This window comes from Rhyacophila brunnea, unplaced genomic scaffold (assembly GCF_057557595.1).
Source record: "Rhyacophila brunnea isolate RB1 unplaced genomic scaffold, BYU_Rbru_1.0 scaffold_13, whole genome shotgun sequence".
Lineage (NCBI taxonomy): Eukaryota > Metazoa > Arthropoda > Insecta > Trichoptera > Rhyacophilidae > Rhyacophila > Rhyacophila brunnea.
The window spans coordinates 40,587,505-40,598,912 of record NW_028232785.1 but is presented as its reverse complement, the minus strand read 5'-3'; positions in this window follow the sequence as shown (position 1 = coordinate 40,598,912).

The following is an 11,408-nucleotide window of genomic DNA, read 5'->3' as shown; positions in this document are numbered from 1 at the left end:
ATCAGCCGTACAGCCCGTAAAGCTTAGCATTCTATCTTCTCCTCCAATTGGTGCCGTCTCTGATCGGTCCATATATACGGCGGAGAATTTTTCTTTCAAAAATGTTCATGGCTCGTTCATTCCGCAGAGTTAATGTCCAGCTTTCCGATGCGTATGTGAGCACTGGCTTAACAAGTGTCTTCTAAAGAGTGCTTTTAGTTCGGGGAGATAGTATGCGGGACTTAAAATGTCTTAACAGGCCAAAGTAGCATTTATTCGCAGACATGATTCTTTTGTTGATTTCTTCTGTAATAACATTATGTCGAGAGAACCAAGGTATATGAAACTGTCGACCGTACCAAACTTGTATGCACCAATATCTAGCTTTGGTGCGCCTTCTCGTGGTGTGACATAGACAGGCATATATTTAGTTTTTGTCTCGTTTATTTGTAAGCCCATTCTTTTGGCAGAAGAGTGGAGGTAGGCTTTTTTTTTTTTTAGAATTATTAATAACCATGTCTTTGCTTTTTCGTACAAGGTGATTGTTAGTAATTTTGAACAATCACAAACACCCAGGCTTTGAGAAAAACACATAATTATTGTGTCCTGACCAGGAATCGAATCCAGAACTGTCGAGTGGAAGGCACGTGCCTTACGCGCTGCACCACGAGAGCCGCCTGGAGGTAGGCTGTTAAGATACGACATAAATAGTGGATACTAAACTTTGTTAGACATATGTATTTGTTTTCATCGAATTAGAACCACAATGCGTAGATAATATTTGTTAGTTTTTAAAATTCAATTAAACCCTGCCTAATCCAAGCCATAATAGATTATTTTAAAACAATTTTTATAGATGGAAGAATATATAAAATCAATTATGAGTTGCAATTATTACCTTTTTTATTCAACGAATAATTCACAAGATTTTAACTGGCGTATGCATATAACAGCAAACTGCATTCAAGCTATTTACTGCAAATTTGCATGCATAAACCTAATTTGAATCTGTAAAATAGTGACGTCACATCGCTGACGTAATACGCGTCATGCCGTGGCTAATGTTACCAACTTTTAAATTTAAATTTCCCGATAATTAATTTAAAATTTTGAAATTGTGAATAGGTGTAAAAATATGCAAACGGTACCATATAAATTTAATAATTATAAATGGATAATTATATTTTATACTTCTTAATGCACAAAATGATAAAGTGTACCCAGTTAATATTTCCATAATATGGCAATACAGCTTCGCGGGCGCATTGACAATATTACATACATCTCCATCGATCCACGATCTGTATACATTTTTACAAGCATTTAGCATCATCATGAATCCGATTATAGCACAACGGCACGTTTCAAGTCTCCTACTAAACGCTTGTTGTGATGAACTCATTTTAGATGCATATTAAAGTGACACTGACAGCTCGCGCAGATCGCCGCCATTTTAAGTTTGGTGCGCATTCCTGTACGCATCTTCGTGACGTATGCATTTTTTATAGTTTTCTTATTTGGCCGATAAACCGCTTACTGCGTTGAATGCGGTTCAAAAGTGTATGAATACGGCAGTAAGAATGTAACATTCTAATTATTGAACATACATAATTTTTAAAACACTTCTGAGAAAATATATTAAAACCAATAGAAAAAATCTTTTTGAAAAAAGGAAGACACCCCCGCGGCAATCAAACCTTTCGCGCCCATACACATTGACCACTATGCTAAAGGTACCGTACTTAAATACGACAAATTTTAACTAATGGCCCTTATAATACTCCCTGAAGCGCTTTCTAAATTGAGCTACTATTGGCTATCGGTTTTTGTATTATAAATCAAAGTAGATATTACTTTAATTACTAACCGACGTTACGTAGCATCACATCAATAGTGGCTCAATTTAGAAAGCGCTTCAGAGAGTATTATAAGGGCCATTAGTTAAAATTTGTCATAATTAAGTATTGTACCATTAGCATAGTGGTCAATGTGCGTGAGCGCGAAAACCTGAGAGATGCAGGTTTGGTTCCTGCGGGGAAGTCTGTCTTACTTTTTTCAAAGCGAGTCTTTTTTCTATTGGTTATAATATATTTTCTCAGAAGTGTTTTCACAATTATGTATGTTCAATTATGGTTTGGTTTAGGCAGGGTTTAATGAATTTTAAAAAACTCACCAAAGCAATCTGTAATATGAGTGTTTCACAAGCATAGTGAACCAAGTCCATTCTGGTTATTACAACATTTTTATTAGCTCGTATTCTTGTTTGTCCGGTGGTTGTTTGTCCAGTACAAATCTTGCAATCGATTTTTAACTATCTTCCCGACTAGCTAGACATTTGAAACTTTTAGAATATATCAGAACACGATGCCAATGCATTTTTTTAATACTTTTAGCCTTCTTTAAGCAGAATTGAATTCATTTTCAGTTAATTCTGTTTTGTATGGAAAGTTATTTCAGAAAAATTCGTATAAAGCAAAAGACTATTATTGGTTGCTAAGGGGGTGGTCCTAGCAACTAAATTATTAATATATACATGCGTTACTATGGAAATCAAAATGACATTTCAGTATTCTATATTTGTTTGTTTGTTTATTTACTTCATATCAAGTAATAAGTTTGAGCATATTGAGCATAATAATTCAGCAGAAAATTTAAAAACGTTGTATATATATTATCTTGTAATTATTTTTGGGTAAGCTAGGTTCAAAGAGATGGACTCACGATTGTACTCGGTCAAAACCAAATGCCGCCTATTCGACGCTTGCATTCTGACGGTGCTGCTTTACGGTAGCGAATCATGGCACCTTACGAAGGCTCAGAGCAACCGTATACTGAGCTTCGAAAACGGATGTTTGCGACGAATACTGGGTGTGCGGTGGTATGACTTTAGGAGCAACGAGGAGATAAGAGAACGTACCAAGCAGCCTCTCATCACGCTGAAAGTGAAGAGGCGACGTTGGACCTGGCTCAGCCACGTGCTGCGGATGCCAGAAGAGAACTTCAACCTGGCTTGCCTGTTCTTCAAGCCGACCGGATTCCGGCGTCCTAGAAGGCCGCTAAATACAATCTACAGAGTGTATACGGCGGAGCTACGGGATGCTGGTTTGACCTGGAACGAAGCAAGAAGACTGGCGAGCGACAGGGATTCTTGGAGGCACCGCGTGGTGTCCATATGCTCCAGTAAAGGGGTGGATATGGCAAAAGAAGAAGAAGGTTCAAAGATAATATTTGAGTATTTTTATATCTGTAAGGGTGTGATTGCAATTTTGAAGTGTTATTTAGAGTACATTTAAGTTATTATGTAAGGGAAATCAAACCCTTACAGAATAAGAAATACTCAACAATTATGTTTGAACCTAGCTTACTCAAAAATAGCCAGAATGGACTTGGTTCACTATGCTTGTGAAACACTCACATTGTGTATTCTAAAAGTCTGTATCATTCAACCTGAATCAAACGAAATGGAACCGTTTGGTTTGGGACCGTTGAAAATGTCCACGGAAACGCTTTTCTGACGACTAATTAGTGTTGCCAGTACTTAAAATTAATTCATAACATATTAGTCTCTAAAACAGAAACATATTTATTGAAACGTAAACTTGTTATGAAATTCTAACCTCCTATCGTTGTCTACAATAATACAAAATCGTATTCATTCATTTTAAATGTACAAAATATAAAGAATGCTTCGTGAATAGGTAGCCATTTAGTTAATTTATAAGATTTATAGGTATGGCAAGTTTTTAAAAATTACTTTTGAAAAGAGCTTTTTATAATTGACCACTTGTTCATGTCGACAGTATGATTTTGTGGCTTAGACGACAATCGAACATATTAAATTGATAAAATTCGTTAGGTAGGTAATATAAAGATCATTCCGGGTTGATTTAACACAGTTTGTAGTTTAGAATCTCCGTTACAAAATATAAATAAAATGAAAATAAATTCTTGGTCTGACATAATAATTATAGTAATGATATTAAATCGAACTCTTTGCATGGAAAATATGGTTGGATTTTGAGATAATAAGACCAAAAGCGGCTTCATGTTCGCGTATGGTTACTTACGAATAATAGGTATTGATTATTAATCTATAATATACATAATTCAAGTAAACTTCTATGTGTAAATGTCTAACATATTAATATGAACACCTCACGATATATAAATGCCGAATAATGACTATCAACACTTCGACAGATTGCCATTAGTCTATGGATCGTCCGAATCGGTTTGACGTTTCATGTCAAATCATTTCTGATGGTCCGAGAACGGTTTGATTTTCAATGATACACTGAACCAAACGTCAAATCTCAAACCATTTCCGGTCAACTTTCTACTCATACAATTTGTATGTATATTGTCTATGGTTTAATTTGATTTGTTTCGTTCAGGTTGAAAGAAACGAACCTTAAATTCAACGAAAAAGTGTGCATCGTTTTTGTCGGATCACCCATAGCATACTTACACCATTATAGTTTGGTTTAGGTAGGGTTTAATTGATTTTTTAAAACTAATCAACACTATCTACTCATTGTAGTCTTAGTTCAATGAAAACAAATATGTTTGACTGACAAAGTTTAGTGTGCAATATTTATGTCGAATCTTAACAGCCTATCTCCACCCCTTTCCACTGCAAAACTTATTTTTATAAACTCTGCATATTTTTGATAGTGTTGACATGTGTCCCTGATAAACTCTGTCATAGAAATTGGTATTACTTCATTATACCTTTCCGCCAATCTGTCACAAATTAATTGTAATATTGTTTAATACTTTCTCTATAATCGATATGTTAGTACTGCACTTTAGTCGGCTCGCACATCGGCATTCGTCTCGCCTAAAAACGTGTCGAATACGTCAATGCGACGTCATCGTTATTTAACAAAACAACATAACACGCATTGCCTAATGGACCTTCGAAGATTGATCGAATGCAACTGTTTCGTCTGAAAAAAACATCTGGCTGTTGCATTCTTCTCGGGCTTGTTGGAGGGTCGAAGTCACCAAGAAACACCTACGAATTGGTCATTCCCCGCATTTAAACATCAATACGTGTCGAAGGCTACGCGCGACTGTCGCTAGATAGATGTGCGAGGTTGTGTCATGCAACACTGGCCAGCCGGTCTCGGAAGTTTTGATTTATGGCTGTCAGGCACATGAGGCGAGTTGTGATGTGCGAGCCGGCTCAAGCATCTGTCAAACTTTTATGAGAGTATCCTATCATTGTTTTTATTTGTACGTCAGTTTATTTTTCAAATTTAGAATTTGCGTTTAAATGTATGTTTTCTCTCACCTTATACCTTTTAATGCGTTTTCCATGTTTTCATATTTTTTCTCTCGTGCGGTTACAGACAGATAGAGAGATAAATCAAAACAAATGGTTGCTCCTTTTGTAGTGGACTGTAATTTTGTGACGGAAAGATTGTGATGGTGGATATCGGTCCTAGTTAAGATGCCAGACACTGACTTTTTTGCTGTTGAGACTGGCTCTGTAGTCTGGTTCACTCGCGGTATTGTTTTTTCGGGTTACCCAGTGCGCAGCACTTGACGGTACACTATTAATGCATGATGAATGTCAAAAGCTGTTATCACAGCTTGCCAGGTATTCAGGCTTGGATGACGGTCACACTATATCAAGCTGACCCGGCTGTGGGTAACGAATAACTTTTGAATCAGTCTGTATAATCGAATTAATCATTAAACGGCGGTTTAGCTATAACAAGCCTACATGCACCTGTTGTCTTGAGGTAACTTGAGCTAACTGCATGTTCTACAATCACGGTCGACTGGTCGCCTTGACTTGCAACAATATCTGAGGATTAGAGGTAGGTGAGAAAAAGCGACCATAATTGCCCAACCAACACATATTATAATGTTCTAAATTCGTGGCAATGAATATACTTAAGTATCATTATGTAAGTTTGTAAGTGAATTCAAATATAAACTGTTATGTAGGTACATGTTAAAATAAATATATTTTTATGACTAAAACATCTATTTATTTTTTCCTTTTATCTTCCCCGTAGTGACAAAATTAGTACAAAAACATTGATTCAATACATGCGCGCACACAAGAGGAGGTTTTGACGAGTTCGGACCCCCCCCAGAAACAATTGAGGTAAATAGTATACAGTACACTCTCAGTAATCTGCCGCTCAATTATCCGGCAACTACTATAATCCACTGTTATTTTTACTAGTTGAAAGCACAAAATCAAGCTCTATAATTCGCCGGTATTCGATTGTCAAATTCAGTAGTCCACCGCGTACAAGTATACAACGCAGATGAGACAGGTTTATTTTGGAAACTTCTCCTTCATAAAACGTGCGTTCTGCACCTGGAAAGTGCCAGAGGACCGCAACACAATAAAATTATGGTCATAGGGAAGCCAGGAATCCTAACCCATTCAAGAATATCTGCCTCATTGAACAACTGGTTATCAACGTTCTCTCTAATTTTTCGATTGTGTGTGCGGATCATCAACGCATCTGAGCAGTGGCGTAACTAGGGTTGGTGTCACCCATTGCGGTAAATTTACACCCCCCCCCCCACCACATACACACATATACAATTTTTCATTAAAATTTTGACACATTTGAAATATCACATATCGTCGCCGTAGATGTCAAGGGAGCCAAGCCACAAATTTGGCGAAAATGAGTTAAGTAAGTATACAAAAGCATTTTAAAATCATCAAAGATGCAGTGGTCAATGGATTTAAGCCACAAAACGCTTTTGACTTCATTTTTTGTACATTTCAATATTCAGTGGTCAAGAGATATAACACACATAACTTCAAAGATACTATTTTTTTTAGTTATTCATACAAAATAATAAAAAGGTAACACCACAAAGTATATTATATGTTCAAAGTTTCACCGTTATATCTTTAAAAACAAAAAATGTTACTTTTAATTGTCACACAAAATCTTTGCATGCCGGTTTCTCAGCATTATGATTTTGTGGACTGGCTCTCTTGACATCTACGGCGACGATATACTCCTTTTTGACATCATTAAGGGATAAGTTTTCTATCGATAATAAGTATACTTGTAATATATATATGATGGTTTCGTGCATTAGAGCAAAACGAAAATCTGTCAAAGGAAACTTTTACAATAATTGAGGACTGTGCGGCGGATGATAACATGTGTGCGGACACATGTTGGTAGGTGTACGCGCGCACATGCGCACACTTACCAACATAGCTAATTGTGTCAAGTGATTTACTGTTTAATATTTAGTTTATAAATATGTATAATTTAGTAAATACTTGATTTCGATCATAAATAAAACCGTAATTTGCTAGTACAAATTTCTCAAAAAAACTGTTTTTACAAAATACCTATTTTAATATTTACCATATTTTGTATGCATGCACTATAATCCACCGCGCCGCTTTCACTAATTGCACACTTGTCTGATTTTTGGGGTGGTGGATCACTGAGAGAGTACTGTAGTACTTGTTCCTCGTAAGGACTTCATGACAGAGTGGTGACCCGAATGATTTAACCAATGACATTAATATGGACGAAGCATCTAGAAAATAAAATGACACTCACTTTGTGTCGGGTCTGCCGGATGGCGAAATTCATATTTTAATATCGGTATCCTACGCTCAAATGAACATTCTGCTTGCAAGCGGTCTGGCGACACCGCTGGGTCTGCCCATACAAAATTTATGACTGTCAGGTTTCTACTCCACCGTTATTATTGTGTTACAAAATGCCAATGTACCTAGTTAAAAATTGTAAAAAAATCTACTAAACACTTCAAGAAAAATGGGATATCACTTTGCATGTGTTAGTATTATTTATTATTTATAAAATGCCATTTTAAGATATTGATGAATGTTTATTCAATGCAATTGAATGACAGGAACCATTGGACAGTCAGTCGCCTGTGATTCGCTGGGATCACTTGCGTCTAATCTCCGAGAAGTCGTAAGTAACCGAGAATCTGTTTCTAACGCAATGAGTCATGACACTAATACGCTATTACAATAAAGGTTATATTACTATAAATTCTCGAAGCTTGTATCGCATAATGGAAACGGATACGTCAATGGTCACGTGACATCTGCCTATACATCTGTGAATGACTTTCATGCACAATTTCTCATGCGCGCCGGGTATGAAGTGAGTCGTCCATTTAATATGTCATTGGATTTGACTGTCAAACAGTGTCATAAATGGGTGGGCCCAACTACTCTACGTTACACAATGTCTGACCATTTAAAGACCTGTGATACTCACATAAATTGGTACAAATATTTGAGACGTCCAATCTTTGCTTTAATTTCTAATGCGGCATCTATAAAAGACAAGATAAGACAGTGCTGATGATACAAATGGACACTAACGATCCTCATCTGCATTGGATTGGTCACTTGCAGAAAAATTCTTTTGTACAAGCGCTTTCCGCCCAAAATGTTATTTCACTTTTGTCAGACCATTGAAACGTTGTATTTCATGTAAGAACTACTAGTTAAATTCGTCATAAGTAGTAGTGGGCATGAGATGTTTTCAAATTAAGCATGTTCAATAGTATAGAATGTTACATTCTCAAATCTTGTGAATTATTCGATGAATAATAGAAATACTATGTATATTTGCCAGACCCAGGATTCGAATCTGGGACCCACGACAATGTAAGGTACTCGGCCATTGTGGGCATATTTAGGATTCTTTAAACCGACATTTCGGTATCAACGTATACCGGAATACCTGTATTGCAATCCCTAACAGCAGGCTGTCGATGACAGCATCGAGATATACATTCACAATAATACAATTATTGTATTTATTTATTTATAAAAAGAGTATTACGGCATTACAGCTATTGGCCAATGCGCCATAATACTTAATAAATACAAATGTATAAAAATATCTTAATTACAAATAACAATAAAAAGACAGCATGTGTAAATATTAATGAAATATGATAATTTATAGAATTATAAATTTAGCCTATTTAATACGTCCACAAACATTATACAGTTAATAAAAAACAAATCAACCTTTATGGTGCCATCAAATAAACTAATTGCACGATACACAGCATCATGAAACATAACATCTGTCCTGCGACGAGGTATCTTGAAGACCGTGGAGCTACGAGTGATATTGGTGGGAACATGAAAATTAATATTTGCCATCATATTGGTTTAATAGCTATTTTACAACGTTTTTATTAGCTCGTATTCTTGTTTGTCCAGTACAAATCTTGCAATCGATTTTTAACTAACTCTCCGACTAGCTAGACATTTGAAACTCTTAGAATATATCAAAACACAATGCCAATGCATTTTTTCAATACTTTTAGCCATCTTAATTATGTAGAATTGAATTCATTTTCAGTATATTCTGTTTTGTATGAAAAGTTATTACAGAAGAAATCCGTAATCCAATCCACATTATTGGTTGTTAAGGGGGTGGTCCTAGCAACTAAATTATCAATATATACATGCGTTACTATGGAAATCAAAATGACATTTCAGTATTCTACATGTCGTCACTGTTCTGGCAGAAGACACTAATTCGAAAAAATGACATATTGAGTTAGTACCAAAATGTTCCTTATTTCAAACTTTACCGTCTGGAAACCTTCTTAATAAATAAACAGTCTTTATTTTTAAAGTCATCCTTTTTACGATTACTTAATAAACTCACATGATAGACCATTATTTCAAACTTTTTAACAACTTCAAAGTCAAACTACTCAAAACTAGTATTCTCTAGTTAGTGTGTTCTGCCAGAACAGAGACGATGTGTTTGTTGCAAAATAGCAAAAAAATGATTTGTTGACAATTGCCTTATTCGTCCTAAATTATTAATACATAGAATTGTCAAGTTTATATGATTCAACAGAAAATTTAAAAACGTGGTATATAAAAAGTTCTTTTTATCTTGTACTTAATTATTTTTAATTACATACTAATGATCTATTATTAGGTTTTGACAGTAAGCTTGTCAGATGTATTGTTATTGATAAGGTAGGCAGCTTTTTACAAACACTTCAATTAGGTATTCATAATTCGATTGTTATATATTTTTTATTGTGATCCTTGCCTCAAGGGACAACATGCCTACAACAAATGTTTAAAATAAATATAAAGGATAATAAGGCTTTAAAATTATATAAATGGATTATCTACAACGTTTAAGGAATGTCCAGGATTACGCTTTGAAAATACCATAAAATCTCCATTTTGACCTACGTGGCGCACGTGGGCCGTTAATTGGTAGGTGATAAAAGTTTTACCTACTTCATTGTATTGATTTGTTATATAAGTTTAGAGTTAATTGCATTCGTTATCAGATGTATTTGGTGAGTGTACAGTGCCTGAAGATGCCGAAAGGCGAAACCCGGGTCGCAAAAAACGACACAAATAGAATAGTACAAAACTTAATTCGTATTGAAAATGTAAATAATTACAAAATAAAAAGAACTTTTTATAGGTATATGTTACGCCGAATGTGCGAAATTGAATATTACATGAAATAGGCAAAATTTTGCCTAAATCATGAAAAATGCAATACCGTTGCGTGCGTGAAATCGGCAGTAATTTTTCTGTCTACTTCATGTCTTGGACAAATTAGATAGTAGCGCTACGGTGGTATTTTTTGCAACTAAACTAAATGTATCAAATGCTCATGGATTGGTCAAAATGTACATTTATATTATCTATGGTCAAAATAGATGATCGCGCTCCGTGGTGTTTTTTGCAACTAAACAAATGTTTCAAAGTCATTGATTATAATATAAAAATACACCAATCAATAACTAAAATGACGTTCATATCCATTTACTATGCGCAAAAAAATTCTAGAACTATAACATGATAACGGAAGAATTTTATTGAAAATTATTTTCGCGATTTGATTCGTGCTTGGGTTTCAAACGTGCAATGGTCGATTGAATGTTTGTGATAGTTTGTTGACACTTGATAGCTAACCTCAAAATGGACATTCAGTTGAATAATTTAATTCAGAATTACAAAACCTAACCTAACCTAATAATAATAATATTATATTATGTCCAATTATAGCTAATAAAACCATCCGTATTAAATTTACTTTTTCTTCTGTCATGTTGACAGTTCAAGAATTCCATACCATGGCGAATTCATGTACTCAGCAGAAAAATTACCTAATTCATGAATAAGGCAACAGGCTTGACTATTACATGAATTAGCCAAAATTTTGCCCATTTCATGCAATAGTCAATTTCGCACATTCGGTGTAACATATACAACGTTTTTAAATTTACTGTTGAATCATATAAACTTGACTTGACTAGCTTAAACGATCAAAAAAAATTGTAGGTACTTGATAGAAATAATACTGAAATGTCAATAGGACCCCAGACCAATAATGGTGTCAAAATAACTTTTCATACAAAACAGAATTAACTGAAAATGAATT